Source organism: Lissotriton vulgaris, chromosome 4_1 (assembly GCF_964263255.1).
Source record: "Lissotriton vulgaris chromosome 4_1, aLisVul1.2, whole genome shotgun sequence".
NCBI lineage: Eukaryota > Metazoa > Chordata > Amphibia > Caudata > Salamandridae > Lissotriton > Lissotriton vulgaris.
This window is the reverse complement of record NC_141691.1, coordinates 1,572,412,531-1,572,428,839: the sequence shown is the minus strand read 5'-3', so window position 1 is coordinate 1,572,428,839 and position 16,309 is coordinate 1,572,412,531.

The following is a 16,309-nucleotide window of genomic DNA, read 5'->3' as shown; positions in this document are numbered from 1 at the left end:
GGTACCCTTGGCAGTTAGAAGGACAGGGGAAGAGAGCATCGGTAAAACGTACGTCTCAGTACAAGCACTCTTCCCAAGCTGAGCTCTCGGGTTATAACCAAGACCTTTCAAGCAGAAATTACCGAGGTGGGGTACGATCCAGATCGGAGACGAGCTTTTAAACTGTCTATCACCCACTGACATACTATACTCAGCCTCACTCAGATCCTTGTATGCTCGCACCTCTTCCTCTGGAATAAGCGATGCATCAAAAATATCTCTATCTATGTCAGCAATCGCTATTGCCAAAGTCTTGTGGTATGGGCCGGGACCAAGATTTGCAGAGCGTGGCTCTCGGTGGGGGTAGGAATCTAGTGCACTACGGAACATAGTTTGGAATGCCCGAGCCAACCCCTGGGAGCTGTAAGGAAGAACCAAATACGGAATACCCTTATCCATGGTATGTGGCATTAACCCACACACCCAACAGTTAGTAGTATTCACCACCAACTGATGCTGATGTAGGAGCTGAACAAAGGAGTTGTTCATGAATTCCGCACGTCTAACCTGTTCATGTTGGGGCAGAAGATGAAAGGAATGTGGAGAAACAGTGGAAACAGAATTCAAATCAGGTGACGGAGAAGTAGGTGAAGTAGAAGGCAATAACAACTGTACTCCAAAATACACTCCACCCACTAGTAACATAGAAACAGTCAGAAACAACAGGAATACCTGAAACAGAAAACATTTTGTTCGTACAACCTTATGCAATTTTGAACTTTGCGCCAACATCCTCTCTACTTCCGAAAGCTTAGAGCAATCCATCCTCTAAAAACGTCCGTAACGTTCTTGACGCACTTCGTTCTGAGTAGCGATTATCAATTCCCAGGAGTTCCCAGGAATCAACAAAAGTAACCGACCTAGTGTCAGGAACCTGCTAAACAGAAGGAAGTACCCGCATGGCCCTACGGTCAACCCGGATGATAGGTTTTCTTAATCAAACATTCAATTTTAATACAAATCTCCTATCTGTAGAAAAAGAGGAACACATGTGAAAAAGAACTCAAAAATCAATACAAGATGCAATTGTTCATAATGTTCGTAGCAACAGTAAGGGGGTAATATGAATTCAAAAACAAAAACAAAAAAAAGAAAGATTTTTACTAGTCTTTGTCACGTGAACGAAGAAAATATTGACTTCTTCCAGGTCGAGTCTGCTCTTCAAATAATTGTTCAGATGGCAAAACAGTATTCGATCGTTCTGATGACAGTTCAGACCTTGAATTCTCCAATGCTGACGATTCAACAGATGCATCTGGCTGCAATGAATTGTTTCCTACAGGTTGAGCATCACTAAACGGCACAAAACGTAGAGGGGTCTCTGTTTCCGTTGCGGCAATACCAGTTCGGACCCAGTTATCTGCTGGCAAAGGGATCGGGACTTTCTTGGTGTGGGTGGCATGCACCCAGTTCTTTCTGCCTTCCAACCGAACTGCAGTCCTTGTCGCCAGCAGAACTTGGAAGGGACCCACAAATCTTGGCTCCAGATTACGCTTTCTCCCAAAGTTGCGGGTGACTACCCAGTCACCCGGTTGGAGCCGATGTCCAGGACCCTCTGTCTGTGCCGGTAGAGCTTCAAAGACCTGTTGATGAATTAACCTCAATTTAGCAGTCAGATCATAGAGATAATCAATCAACATAGGATATTCAAGACTATCGAAATGTTTAGGCCTCGGAACTCCCCAGATGTTCGCAGGACGGCCAAACACAATCTCATATGGGCTAAGCCCTACTCGAGAGTGCACAGTCGCTCTGGTCGATAAGAGAGCTAGAGGCAGTGCATCAGGCCATGACAGACCAGTCGTGGTTTGAATTTTGGCAAGTTTTAGTTTCAGAGTACCATTGTACCCTACCACCAAACCCGCCGATTGAGGATGATTAGCGCTATGGAATTTCTGGCATATTCCAAGGCCCTTACACACACTCTTCATCACACTTCCCACAAACTCACTTCCGTTATCCGACCATACGATCCGTGGCATTCCGTACCGAGGAAAGTATTCCTTCAGTAGGACTTTTGCTGTAGACAGGGCAGTATTATCCTTAAGAGGGTAGGCCTCGATCCATCTAGAGAACGCGCAAACCACAACCAAAACATATTTCTGGTTACTGCATCTCTCCATATGGATGAAGTCCAATTGGATAACTTCAAAGGGACATGTAGGAGGAACAAAATGACCAGGTGGAGTGGGGGTGCCCTTACCAGGATTATACATCAAACATACCATACAGTTCTTAACCACTCTCTCAGCACACTTAGCAATCCCATCATTCTTCCATACAGGAGACAACAACTTACATATACCTTTCGCGCTAATACGTGACAAGCCGTGGGCCATAGTAACAACGGCAAGCACATATGCATCCGGTAACATCCACCTCTGACATTCCGACAAGTCAACCCAACATCCATTCACGGCTAACTTTCCCGTGCTTTTTTTCCACTTAGTCTTTTCAATCTCGGTAGCCTCATTCTGAATCGCTTTAACACTCTCCACAGTGTCCTCACACATACCAGTCTCCGACGGCCACCTCACAGAACTCGTAACATACATTCGGGTCATCAAATTTTTGGCCGTTTCCGTAGCAATCTCATCTGCAAACGCATTACCACGACCAACATCATCCATAATCTTTCGATGCGCGCTGCATTTAATGATTGCCACCTGCTTAGGCAGTGTAAGTGCGTCCAAAAGATCGTTCACGAGCTGTCCGTGTTGGATCTTCGTACCATGCGATGTCATAAATCCTCTTTCTCTCCACAATCGACCAAAGCTATGGGCTACGCCAAATGCATATTGACTATCTGTAAACACATTCACTCGCTTCCCTTTAGACAAAACACACGCTCTCGTTAACGCAATCAACTCTGCCGCTTGCGCTGAATTCTGACTCAATCTCGCAGTTTCCACTACCGTACTCAACGTCACTACAGCATACGCAGTCATCACATCACCATTCGGCAATTTAAAACACGAACCATCAACATGCAAAGTACCATCGGGATCTACCAATGGTGTGTTTTTCAGGTCAATACGACCTTTCGTCTCTTCTTCAGTTCTTAAATAACAGTCATGTGGTGCTACATCATCTGATTCCACATTGGTCGGCAACAATGTCGCTGGGTTCAGCACATTACAACGCTTGATCTGTATATGACTTGCCAAAAGCGTCAACTCATAACCGGACAACCTTGCGCTCGTCAAGTGTTGAGTCTTCGTTCGATTCAAAAGAGTGTCAACTGCATGCGGGACCATCACCGTGAGCATATTATCCATGACCAGGTCTGCGGATTGTCGAATTGACACCGCAGCTGCCGCTGTCGCTCTTAGGCAACTCGGCAATGCTCTAGCTACTGGGTCTAAGGTCGAGGAAAAATATGCACATGGACGCTGCTTACCACCAAATTGTTGCGTCAAAACACTCAAAGCACAACCTTCTCTCTCGTGAACGTATAATGTAAACGGCTTACTGTAGTCAGGAGTACCTAACACAGGAGCCGAACACAACGCATCGCGCAGTTCAGAAAAACTTTTCTGACATTCTTCGGTCCATGGCAAAGGAGTCGGAACATCCTTGCACGAGAGAGCTAACAATGGCTTCGCTAACAATGAAAAGTTTGGAATCCATTGTCTGCAGTATGACGTGATACCTAAAAAGGCACGCACATCTCTCTGAGTTGTTGGCACAGTAATTCGAGCAATTGCTGAAATTCTTTCTGGGGTCAACCTTCTTCCCTCCTTAGACAATAAGTGACCCAAATAGGTTACTTCTTGACAACAATACTGTAGCTTAGAAGGTGACACCTTGTGATGTAAGTCACATAAATGTTGTAACAGCGATACTGTAGCAGTTTTGCAAATCCGCTCGGTGTCAGCAGCCACCAACAGATCGTCAACGTACTGAATCAAGGCCGCACCAGCCGGTAACACAAACGCATCAAGTTGACTCTTAAGGGCTTGGCTGTAGATCGATGGACTCTCACAGTAGCCCTGAGGAGCGCGTTTAAACCTGAAGCTGCGACCACCTAATGAGAAGCCGAATAGATCTCTGCTCTCCTCAGCAATCGGAATGCTAAAGAAAGCATTCTTCAGGTCGATTACCGAAAACCAAGAAGCAGAGGCTGGAATCAGGGTCAACAAAGCCGTAATGTCAGGCACCACGGGGAACTGTGGGATCACAATTTTGTTTACTTCTCTTAAATCAATAACAAAACGATACACAGGAGGCTTGGATGGGTCAGTTTGTTTCAAAATAGGTAACACAGGGCTATTACACACATTTCCCTGAGTTTCTTCAAAGACATCCTTCTTGATCAAGTCATAAATGATCGCTAATAGCGCTCGCTCACCATCAAGAGAGATACGATACTGGGGAATACGTGGTAATCACACATTCGATTTCAATTGGACGACATAAGGTGATATGTCCAACAGGCCCACATCATTGGGACCCGTTGCCCACAAAGACTCAGGAAGAGAACCCAATTCCGGTGGGAGCTTATCAGTTGACAAGTACACAGGAGAGATCACTCTCTGACCTAATGTAAGCTCCACTCCCGTAGGAGAGCAGTACAAAGTCGCATATAACCGCTTCAACAAATCCAGGCCCAAAAGATTCTCACCACAACCAGTAGTCAAAATCAAAGGAGCCTCTAGCTCACGTGGCCCAATTGCAAGGGGCAAAGGGCTAGAAACTGGATTGCTAACCGGGGCGCCAGAGAATCCAACGGAAACATTCGTTAAGCCAGACAAAGGTGCGCCAGGGAGTTTCGAATGCATGATGAAACTTTTTGCTGCACCATTGTCCAACAGAAAAGGCTCAACTACGCCCGATGTGGCAACTGCGACATAAGGCCCTCTCTGATCAAACGGAACTGATACCACTCCCTCTCTTTGTCTACGGCTATCCTAGTAATTACCGTCTGCATCAACGTCATGCTCGACGTAATAGTCATCCACATGGTACTGTGCAGATCTGTCGGACGATGAATTGTGCTGATCAAAACAATTGTTCGAGCCCGATGAAGAAGTAAAACGCTCATTTTGACTTTGAGAGGTACCGCGACCTCTACCTCGAGACGCCTGCTGAGGACCACTACGACCGCCTCGGGCCGAAACATCATTATTCCGGTCACGTAAAACAGGAAAATTAAATTTTAAATGGCCCTCACCCCTACAATATGCACATTGATTATACCCAAGCATAGATCTGAGTGTAGAGGAGTCAGAGCGTGACTGCGACCTAGAAGACTGCGCCTGTGATCGATATTGCTGTCGCAAGTCATTTGGATTCGAGCGCGGAGGATATGCTTGCTGCAATAAAACCTTAGTTTTAAGCTCCTTCGTTTTCTTGTCTGCACGGTCATTTTCTTCTTTTTCCCTATTCTCATAGTATTGAGCCATTGCTAAAATCTGAGCCGTGGACGAAACAGCCCATGAACTTTCAGAATTTTTTAATTTGTTACATAGCTCAGGCAACAGATTTAACACAAACTTATCGACAAACAACCGCTGACCTCCTTCAGTGCTCATATCCTGGCCACTATGATCGATGAAGGCCTCCTCAAATCAAGTAAAGAAATCGGAGACACTCTCGTCTTTCTTTTGCTTGCAAGCAGACCATTTATCCCAGTTTACTTTCATCGCTGGCATAAGCGTTTTCATGAGCGTAATGATTCTTTGGGGCAGAGCCGTAATTAACTGTCCAGGCTTAGCCCCACCAACTTGTAATGCGTCAGCCGCCGCAAGAGCAGCCCAATCACCCCCTAACTCAGCTGCGTGATTCTCTTGACGGATTTTCGCCCAAATCGGTTGCGGTACTACGTTACCAAACAACATGTCAATATCGGCAAGGTTCATAATAGTAGCATCCACAAGTTGGGATAACTCTTTATAATAACCTGCCGGATTTTTCCGTGGGTCAGGTAAAGATTGTTTCACCTGTAAAACTTCTGATCGCTTCCATGGGAGGTGTATCCAAACTCTCTGGAAGTGTGGCAAAATAGCAGGATTGGCAGTAGCATCACCTGGCATCCACACTGGGGGAACTACTCGCATGGGATACTGACCAGGTTGTGCTTTCCAATCATCAGAGTCGTTATCAAACGACACTCGAGAAGGCACTGTAGATCTAAGAGCTAACAAACGCTCTAATGCACGTCGTACATTACCGCCTACAATCATGCTGCTCGAGAACTGATTCTGTAGTTCAGTCATATCGGGCGGTACATTATCCAGCTCATCATTATCCCACTCTTCTCTCAAGGATTTACACATTTCCTTGAACACGAATCTTTGTGTGGGGTCATTAAACTGAGAGAACGTATCATAAACTATGCGCGGAGTGTACTTAGCAGGATGTCTAATCCACTTCCGCGCCATAGTCACTAGCGTCTCACTTTCCCTGCCTCCAGGAATTTGACTCCGTCTCTGGGAGGCATCAGAGACATCGGACCCAAGTATCGGTCCGAGAAGCGGGGAATAGAGATTAGCAACAGCATTAGGTATACGACTACGAACAGAAGGAGAAGGGGAGAGAAGTACAGGAGCATCAACATGAGGACTGAACGTAGGAGCAATAGGAGTAGCCAAGATAGCAGAAGTAGCAGGAGCAATAGACTGAGAAGGTATAGGCAAAGGAGCAGTAGGAAGAAGGGCAGGTAAGGGAGCAGGAACAACTTGAGGAACAAGAGGATTTGGAGGAACAGGACCAACGACAGGCTGACCAGCAGCTGCCGGAACAACAGGTTGAGGGACAGGAGGAACAACAGGGGCTGCAGTACCCTGTACATAAGGAGGCGGTGATTTTAATATAAAGGATAACAAAGGATCCTCTATCAATTCCTCTTCCTTCTTATCAGAACTAGACGGTAAAACCGGATAACATTTATCCACCGCCATACGATGCAATCTAGTAAAAACTTCCTTTTCCTTCTCGTCTTTATCTCGCTGATATTGTTCTGCACTTTGCATCATTGTAATTATACCATCTCTCTTATTTTTCTTTATTTGCTTGATTTCTTTCTGTTTGGCCTCTTTGCGCCATAACTGAAAGGAATCAAACATGGCCGGCCTAGCTTTCTTCTTAAACAATTTTGCTTCGAGATTATCTAAAATCTCAGTTTCGAAACTACCATGAGGTGGCCAACTAAGGACACCGTCATTTTTCGTGTAGCGGATCCAACAGTCATTATAGGCAATTGGACCCACTCCGTGTCGACTATAGAGCTCATAAACCGGAGTTCCAACCGGAGGTATCGGACATGAGTCCTCCAACCGGGAATCCGTACCGCAACCTTTAAGGAAACCAAACAAAGTACTACGGCCAGGCATCGTGCACACTAACCGAGCTTACAAACTTCAAGGGTTATCGAATTACGATGTCCTCGCAAAAATACGAGACCCTCGGTTTTTGGCAATTGCAATCGTCAAATAAAAACCCAACAACTATGAACCAACAACTAAGAACCACAAAATGCAATGTAACCATGCAAACAACCAAGTAACGACAACAACAACCAAGGTTTTCGGGAGCGACCCACAAATACTTAACTGAGAGAACAATGGCGTCACCAGGAAGGCCCGTCTATCATCTCGCCGTACAAAGGACTACGCCAGGCGCCAAAACAGGTCGACAGTCAGGGCCTCAGTCCGTCGCAGCCGTCAGGAGGCGGGAATCTTCGCGGGAAAAGTCTTCGGGCCACTCATTTCGACAACTGGATCGATGAAGCGGGGTGCACCTTCCCTCGGAGATTTCACACGAAGTTCCTCACGATCGTCGGGCTTTGGACCGGGACCGCTGATGTCGCCCTACGTTGGGCGCCAACTGAAGGACTGGGCTATTATAAGGCCCAGCGGTGCCAGGGGACGACACCTGAAACCTTCGTGGGTTACCTGTTCCGGCGTACAAATCACAGAGACACGGGACACTTCCTTCGGCGTCAAAGATTCAGCATTTATTTACTGCAGGGATACAGAGATCGCAAGAAGTACAACCACGTGTAGGTTCTGAGAGTCTGCTTCAAATTGCAAACGTGGATCGCTCCTTTTATACATATTTTAGTCATAGCACAACATGGCGAACAAAAGGTTACAACTCAGTTCCCACAGTAAACTTCAAAAGGGTTGCTTTCATGTTTCAGAAGCCCGGAACATAATTACAGTAACATCGCCGGTTCCCAACTGTAAAAGCACGTTATCCCACCATTAGGCACATTCCATTTAGGCAGTAAACGAGCTAAAAGAAGAGACAGAAACAGGTGCAAGGAAGACAGAAAACAGACAACAGATTGAAAAAGAGTGTAGGGGGCAATATCGGAAGCGTGATTGTAGGATCAAAGGATTCGTGCCTAATGCATGCACGGCTGAAACAATAGACCGGCACGGCAAGATGAGCCTCAAGCGGAGCCATCTGCCTTTGCTGTGTCATCCCCCTCGTCATAAAGACACCCTCAAAGGAATATATGTCTTCCGCAAGAGCTTGGGAATCCCAGGGTCACGAAGCCGACAGTGTCCGTTCGCTGGCTACTTGAGGGCAACAGACAAAATGGATGCCATATCTAAAAATGGAACCCGTGGGTTCAGATGGAGAAACCCACGAATAAGACGAATGGTGCAAAGTAGTGTAGCGAAAACGCGTACACCCACTAAACTCGTCATTTGCGATTCATAGATACCAAACTCATCCATATTTGAACAAGTCAGAAACGTTGTCACGATTCTCACGGAACCTCACCAGGTGCAGGGATCCATGTTGTTGAGAATCATGCCTCTTTGGGTGTGACCTAGGGAAAATCAGAGACAGCAAACACACGTCAGGAAACTGAATCACACCCATCACAACACACTGCAGTGCAACATCCCACAAACCACACTCATCACAAAATCAGTGGATGAGAGGACACACATCATGGAGACTTGCATGTCCAAAGAAATAACCACACACACATGCAAACATGACATACCAGAACAGCCAGCTGATGAACACCACATCCACACACCACCAGCAAACATACATAACGCATTGTCAACCGGCACAAGAGGTAGTTACTCACATTCAAGGGAAATAGCGATCAATGAGCTGACGCCTCTGGTCCACACCTTCCTCCTCACCATTATCCTCATCAGTCAACATGGGTGGGATGGGAGGCCGAGGAACTTGTTGGTCTTCAGGGTCCATGATCAGTTCAATGTTATTGCGCAAGGCCAGGTTGTGGAGCATGCAGCAGGCAATCACGATCCTGCATACTTTGCCTGGTGAGTAAGGCAGGGCCCCTCCGGTCTTATCTAGGCACCAAAACCTAGACTTTAGCAGTCCAAAAGTACGTTTCACCACTCTACGTGTCCTTCCATGGGCATCATTGTATCGCGTTTCACCCGCTGTAGTTGGATTACGTATGGGACTCAGCAGCCTAGGCCGGTTTGGGTACGCAGAGTCGCCTATGTAGGGGGATGACAGACACAAATATCACAACCAGAATTGGTGGGTACCCCATGCCACACAGAAAACACAACTGTCCCCACAGCATACTCACCAACAAGCCACACAAGTTCTGAATGCAGATTTGCCATCAGTTGGGGGACAATGCTGCTCCGCATTATGTGGGAGTCATGTGCGGAGCCTGGAAATCTTGCACACACATGGGATATGATGTTGTCGGCCAGGCACACCACCTGCACGTTGAGCGAATGAAAGTGCTTTCGAATTCTATATACCGGCTCACGTGCCCGTGGTGGAATGAGACCGATATGGGTGCCATCAATGGAACCCACTACGTGTGGTATCTGGCCCAGTGCATAGAAGTCTGCTTTGACTGCTGCCAACTCTGCTGGCCGTGGAAAATGGATGTATTCATCCTTGTACAGCATCTTGGCTTTTAGAACATCCCGCAGTACCATGCTGAACTCGGACTGTGACATCCCCCCGGCATGTCCAACTGTGTACTGAAAGGTGCCAGTTGCAAAAAAGTGTAGTGCCGCCATCACCTTTGCTGTATGTGTAATGAAACCAGGATACGTTCTTCGTGGCTGCAGATGAGGAGACAATTGGTCTACAAGCTCCATCAAGCTACGTCGATCTAGCTGGAATTTCCTGATCACCTCCTCGTCAACCATATCCTCCAGCACAGTGTATGGGCGATGCACATTTGGAGCCCTCCTGTGTGGGAGTAGATGTAGTAGAAGTCAATTTACAAACAACGCATAACTGTGCAACTCCACCACATGTAAGCCAACACTAGCAAAAAGATAAATGTTGTCGACAATTGTCATATGTGTGACATCTCTGAAAGTAACTACAATACGGAGTGGCGTATAAACAATGTGCAGCCACTAGCAACATGATGTTTGTCAACATGTACAATGCAACTTAGTCTCATGTCAAAAGTACTGCCAACAAGACATGTGTAAGGACCCAAATGTGGACAAGCCTCATCACAGACACACATGCACGTGCAAACACAAAACGATAATGCTACACACACTCCATGTCATCATGCACCAATGACCACACCGACAATGGTGAGCATCCTCACATTACATGCATGGTCACACAAGAGGCAACACACATACGCATACACAGAATGCATGTGTACCCCCACCATTGTTATTTGCACACATTACCACACACTGATAACAGATTCAGAATGTGGCGAGACAGCCGTGATGTACTGTGTAGATGTGAAGAAGTTGAAACTGTGTTGGGAAATACAAAACGTCAACACGTCGACACGCACATGTGTAGCACATTGTGTGCACATCAATGGGCATAGTATGAACACACATGATATAGTGCATGACATATGCAGTTTCGTCATCACAGTCACAACCCTCATAACGCATGTGCGGACTATCCACCACGGTGCAGCGTTTGAAAATATACAATCATTGGCGCCGCCATGGCGGTGCACTGCTTCCGCTATTTTCGATTGGGCATACGCGGCCCGCGTTCCCTCTTCCCATTGGCTGCATGTGCATGGATTGTCACGGTCACACATCGGCAACCGCATGTGCAAGCTTCCGGAACAGATGCTTCTTTTCCAACAATGTTCAATCAGTGGCGCTACCATGGCGGTGCACGCAGTCCGCGGGGGAGGTGCAGGCCAACACATCCTTGTGATGATGAAATTGGAAATGGCGGTTCATGACCCCTCTTGCAGTCACATTGCATCATCTACCGTACACCAGCCGGCCCAGGCCAGTGAACATCCGTCGGTGGGTAACTGGCCTGGCACGGCGGTTGTGGACCGGGCTTGGCCGGCGGTGGGTGACAGGCCTGTCACGGCGGTTGTGGACCGGGCTGGGCCGGCGGTGGGTGACAGGCCTGGCACAGCGGTTGTGGACCGGGCTGGGCCGGTGGTGGGTGACTGGCCTGGCACGGCGGTTGTGGACCGGGCTGGGCCAGCGGTGGGTGACTGGCCTGGCACGGCGGTTGTGGACCGGGCTGGGCCGGCGGTGGGTGACTGGCCTGGCACGGCGGTTGTGGACCGGGCTGGGTCGGCCGGTGTACGGTGGATGATGCAATGTGACTGTAAGGGGGGTCATGAACTGCCATTTCCAATTTCATTATCACAAGGATGTGTTGGCCTGCACCTCCCCCGCGGAATGCGTGCACCGCCATGGTGGCGCCACTGATTGAACATTGTTGCAAAAGAAGCATCCGTCCCGGAAGCTTGCACATGCGGTTGCCGATGTGTGACCGTGACGGTCCCTGCACATGCAGCCAATGGGAAGAGGGAACACGGGCCGCGTATGCCCAATCGAAAATAGCGGAAGCAGTGCACCGCCACACCAGGGCCGGTCATTGGCCCTTTTACAAAGAGGCATCCAGGGGTAACCAATTGCTGCCGACGTATGCCACTGACATGGGCTCAGGGCCCTATATATGTGTGATTTCCAAAATCCCTCATACACTGCTGTGATCCAGTGCTGCCTGCAACCATCACCGCGACCTGCTGCTGCTGAGCTGACCACCGACTGCTGCCTGTGACCATCACCTTGACCTGCTGCTGCTGAGCTGACCACCGACTGCTGCCTGTGACCATCACCTTGACCTGCTGCTGCTGAGCTGACCACTGACTGCTGCCTGTGACCATCACCTCGACCTGCTGCTGCTGAGCTGACCAACGACTGCTGCCTGTGACCATCACCTCGACCTGCTGCTGCTGAGCTGACCAACGACTGCTGCCTGTGACCATCACCTCGACCTGCTGCTGCTGAGCTGACCAACGACTGCTGCCTGTGACCATCACCTCGACCTGCTGCTGCTGAGCTGACCACCGACTGCTGCCTGTGACCATCACCTCGACCTGCTGCTGCTGAGCTGACCACCGACTGCTGCCTGTGACCATCACCTCGACCTGCTGCTGCTGAGCTGACCAACGACTGCTGCTGTAGTGCCACAGTCCAGGACCTTGCCATGCAGAGAGTGCGAGAGATCCGGTCTCGTCCCTTCACCGCAGCGGAACTAGATGTTCTTGTGGGCGGTGTGCTCAGCCACTACGAACAGCTGTACGGTGCACCCGGACAGGTGGTAAGTGTGGTGGTGTACATGTTGTTGGCCCTGAGGTGGTCAGTGGCTCCTGTCTTCTGTAGGCCTGCCGGTGTGCTGTGGGACCTTCACATGTGTTGTGCAGAGCATGGCTGCATGTAGATACGTCTTTCTACGTAGTTTGTGCATGTCATACTGTCCACTTACGTCATCCTCTTGTCTCCCATCATGGTAGGTAAAGCTGCACCTTCGCAAGGCTGTGTGGAGGACCATAGCACGTGATGTACGGGCAGTGGGGGTGTGCAATAGACGACACACACACTGCCAAAAACGCTGGGACAACATATCCAGGCTGAGCAAGAATGTAGCGGAGATGACACTGGGGATGATTCCGGAACGGCACGTCTGGCCTGACGCTCCATGACCCCTCTTATGCACCGTATCATTACTGTGACGCATCCTGACCTGTCCGACCGGCTGAGTGTGGATCAACAGCAAACTAGTGGTAAGCAGACTGTATGTGTATGTTACTTGGGAGTGCAATGCATTTATTGTTGGTCAGACACAGTAGTGACTTCCGTGGTGCGTATGTTTTGCAGGAATACCATGTTGGTGCCATTGGCGGAGTCTAATTTGACATCCATATCCACCATGTTGACACGCCACTTGCTTAGTAGTTGAGTGTTCAAGCACGTGCCGTAGAGGTCTGTGGCCCCATGGCAAGACAAGTGTGCAGATTTACATGCACTTGCCCTGTCCGCATGATGTACATGTTTCACGGCCACCACCAGTTATTTCATGTGAGGATGACTGGTAGGGGTGGGCCGTATGCAGGATGGGGGCTACATGTTCTTTGTCTGAAATGGATTTTGAGATTTGTTGTCCTTCTGTACGTGAGTGTGGCCATGACTTACACCTCTTTTCTCTCTATTTCAGCTTTGGCAGAGGGCACTGAGCCACAGACGATGGAGATGAGTGGTGGCAATGCATCCGGATCAGACATCTCACACACGCAGACTGACACAGAAGAGGACAGCCCCGGAGAGGGGGACAGAACCGTCCCTGAGGACTCGCAAGTCGAGACACCATCGTCCTCATCTTCCGACAGTGTTGGTGAGTCAGCACTGTTGTCACAGACTGGGAGTGGGCAATCAACACCTTCGGTCGGGACACAGCACACAGGGCCCACACTGCTGCCAACTGCACCATGTACTGTTCGTGCACGCAGAAGTAGGGGGAGCAGAGTGGCGTTCGGTGCAGGCACCGCTGCCCCTGCCCCGGTGACCCAGGGTGCACTTTGTGCTGAGGCTGTTGATCTGCTGCGACAGCTGTGTGTGGGGCAGACCAACATGATCAACGCATTCCAAGACCACAATAGGAAGTTGGGGCAGGTGGTGGCATTCATGGAAGGGATGCATGGCGATGTTGCTGGTCTACACAGGACAGTTTAGTCATTGGCAAACACTGTGTCTTCTGCCATTGTACAGTCGCATGGACAGGGTGCTGCTTCTGTTCCCCCATCTACACCACTTGATGTCTCAGGGGGGAGTGAATATTCTGACCAGGACTCTTTTACAGGTTATTGCACTAGAAGCAGCCACAGGCAGCACAGCAGGGCACGGAGGGCACAGACACCATCCCCTAGGTCAGCAAAATCTGTTACCAACGACAACGTGAGATACACTGGAGTTCACACACAGGATCCCCAAGTGGTGTTGGGGGAAATGCCTTCACATGCTACACAGGCATCCCACACAAAAGGTACTACCAAGGCAAGGAATACTCCCAAGTCCATGGACACTCCCCTGGACAAGGACACTACTAAGGCAAAGGCACCTCAAAAGAGCAGGGACACTCCCAAGGACAGGGACACTACTAAGGAAGGGGCCACTCCCAAGAGCAGGGACAAGGACAGTACAAAGGCAAAGGCACCTCAAAAGAGCAGGGACACTCCCAAGGACAGGGACACTACTAAGGTAGGGGCCACTCCCAAGAGCAGGGACACTCCCAGGGACAGGCACACTACAGAGGAAGGGCCATCTCCCAAGGGCAGGGACACACCCAGGGAGAAAAGGTCTTCTAGAGACAGGTACACCACAAAGGACAAGTCTGCTGCCAGGGACAGGGCACCGTCCAGGGAACAGGGAAAGTCCAGAGACAAGACTCCTCCTACGGCCAAGGCACATCCAAGGGACAAGGCTTCTCCCATAGACACTAGCTCCATCAAGGACAGGCATACATCACCCCTGGCTGCACTGAGGCTGATGTTGTTGAAGGAACGGAAAACAGATTTCTCCGCGGCGGAGTACCCCCATACCTCCACTCCCATCCAGGCCCGTCAGAAGCTGAGGAAGGAGTCCCCTGTTGTTGCATCCCCCATTACACATGATGCAGAGTCCAGAAGGCAGGCACACAGCAAACGACAAGCAGGGTCCAGCACGTCCCCAGAGAGCAGAGCCCCAGCAGCAGATGCTCCACCTTTGGTGGGTGATGTTTCATTGGAGTCCGCACCACTTGCCAGTCCTGTCATGTCCAGGGTGCCCTCACATATCCCTAAGAAACGTAGACACACACCATTGACACCTGACCACACCGATGTCGCTCCAGTCCAGCTATCCCCAGCACCCAGAGCCACCCTGCCTCCTGGCCCATACAGCCCTGTGGCTCATCATTTCGGTGTTCTCAGTGGCGCATCGAGAGGTTCACTCTCAGTTGTCAGATAGTGGCACTGTGTCTGTTGTTTGCTGTCATGCATCATGTAGTGGCACTGTCTCAGTTGTGCCCTATCCTGTTTCTGGTGCTGGCAGTGTGTCTGGGTCGATGTTTCATGTGTCAGTCACTAGAGCTGTGGCTGTGTCTCACACTCCTATGTCTGGTGCTGGCAGTGTGTCTGGGTCGATAGCTCATGTGTCAGTCACTAGAGCTGTGGCTGTGTCTCACACTCCTATGTCTGGTGCTGGCAGTGTGTCTGGGTCGATGGCTCATGGGTCAGTCACTAGAGCTGTGGCTGTGTCTCACACTCCTATGTCTGGTGCTGGCAGTGTGTCTGGGTCTATGGCTCATGTGTCAGTCACTACATCTGTGGCTGTGTGTCACACTACTGGTTCTGGTGCTGGCAGTGTGTCTGGGTCTATGGCTCATGTGTCAGTCACTAGGGCTGTGGCTTTGTCTCACACTCTTATGTCTGGTGCTGGCAGTGTGTCTGGGTCTATGGCCCATGTGTCAGTCACTAGAGCTGTGGCTGTGTCCCACACTCCAGTTTCGGGTGCTACCAGTGTGTCAGAGGCAGGTACTTCAGGCAGTCCACCTGCTCCGTGATGTGCGGTGTGTTTACCTTCACTCACATGTATTTCGATTTGGTGTGTATATTGTCCATTGTAACCACATTTGGATTGTTCTTGTCCTTGGGATGGGTACCTTGCACCACGTACTTCTGCTGCCTCTGATGTACCTGTTCGATGCCATGGACTGTTGATGCACTTAGCCCCTCTCATGTGCTGCCTCTGATGTACCTGCTCTGTTGGCCACAATGCCCTGTTTGTGTTCTGATACTGCAGTCTGCCCTCTCATGTGCTGCCTCTGATGTACCTGTTCGATGCAATGGACTGTTGATGCACTTAGCCCCTCTCATGTGCCGCTTCTGATGTACCTGTTCGATGCCATGGACTGTTAATGCACTTAGCCCCTCTCATGTGCTGCCTCTGATGTACCTGTTCGATGCCATGGACTGTTGATGCACTTAGCCCCTCTCATGTGCTGCCTCTGATGTACCTGCTCTGTT